Here is a 1,727-nt window from a genome sequence, read left to right as displayed (position 1 = left end):
CCCCTAGTGGTGGCTGCAGACAGGATCTTATCATGAATCTCTGTATACAGGGAGCTCCCCCTAGTGGTGATTGTAGACAGGATCTTATCATGTATCTCTGTATACAGGGAGCTCCCCCTAGTGGAGGCTGCAGGCAGGATCTTATCATGTATCTCTGTATACAGGGAGCTCCCCCTAGTGGTGGCTGCAGACAGGATCTTATCATGTATCTCTGTATACAGGGAGCTCCCCCTAGTGGTGGCTGCAGACAGGATCTTATCATGAATCTCTGTATACAGGGAGCTCCCCCTAGTGGTGGCTGCAGACAGGATCTTATCATGTATCTCTGTATACAGGGAGCTCCCCCTAGTGGTGACTGCAGACAGGATCTTATCATGTATCTCTGTATACAGGGAGCTCCCCCTAGTGGTGGCTGCAGACAGAATCTTATCATGTATCTCTGTATACAGGGAGCTCCCCCTAGTGGTGGCTGCAGACAGAATCTTATCAGGTATCTCTGTATACAGGGAGCTCCCCCTAGTGGTGGCTGCAGACAGGATCTTATCATGTATCTCTGTATACAGGGAGCTCCCCCTAGTGGTGGCTGCAGACAGGATCTTATCATGTATCTCTGTATACAGGGAGCTCCCCCTAGTGGTGGCTGCAGACAGGATCTTATCATGTATCTCTGTATACTGGGAGCTCCCCCTAGTGGTGACTGCAGACAGGATCTTATCATGTATCTCTGTATACAGGGAGCTCCCCCTAGTGGTGACTGCAGACAGGATCTTATCATGTATCTCTGTATACAGGGAGCTCCCCCTAGTGGTGGCTGCAGACAGGATCTTATGTATCGCTGTATACAGTTGCTCCCCCTAGTGGTGGCTACAGACAGGATCTTATCATGTATCTCTGTATACAGGGAGCTCCCCCTAGTGGTGGCTGCAGGCAGGATCTTATCATGTATCTCTGTATACAGGGAGCTCCCCCTAGTGGTGGCTGCAGATTGGAAGAATGTTATCATGTAACTTCCTGTCTGTACAGGGGATCTGTATTAGAAAAATTACACAACAATTACTATTGAAACACATATGCAAAACATGAATATGAAAATCTAGAACCATACCAGGACATCATTTTATACATTTTGCAGAAATAAAAGAGCAAAACCTGAATATTCACTTTAAAGGCACAAAAAAGTTCTTTTCTACATTTGCTGCACAATAAAATGTGCAAGTCTCCATACAATATCTGTTCCAGGGTTGAGTTACTAAGGTGCAAAACCACATTGATAGCGCAATGTCATCTCTGTCACATCACTACGTATACATGAATTACAAAGCTTTTAACTCACACAGTGGATAACTGATACGACTCAGTAGAGGTGAATAACAATCTCAGCTCTGCTACATTTGTATTTATCACTTTCATGTAGCATTCTGGATGGATGGATGGATGGATGGATGTATAGATTGGAATGCCGCCCCCCACCATCCCCTGATATTCTGGGCTAGTGTAGGTGCATGACTTGTTTGCCCCCCATTCTGCAGAAGCCCCCTTTACTCTGGCAATGTACACCCCTCGCCTAGATCCGCTATATACAGGCAGCCGGCGGTGCCTGGACAGTAGCTGTGGATGGTAATAGTGAGTGTGTGTCTTTTCCACGTCTTACAATGGTTAATTCGTGTGGGAGGGGTTGGACGAGCTCCTGGAGAACCACATTGAGGTTATGTTCAGAGCGAGAACCT

Source organism: Ranitomeya variabilis, chromosome 8, assembly GCF_051348905.1.
Source record: "Ranitomeya variabilis isolate aRanVar5 chromosome 8, aRanVar5.hap1, whole genome shotgun sequence".
In the NCBI taxonomy this organism is placed as follows: Eukaryota; Metazoa; Chordata; class Amphibia; order Anura; family Dendrobatidae; genus Ranitomeya; species Ranitomeya variabilis.
This window is presented reverse-complemented; position numbering follows the sequence as displayed.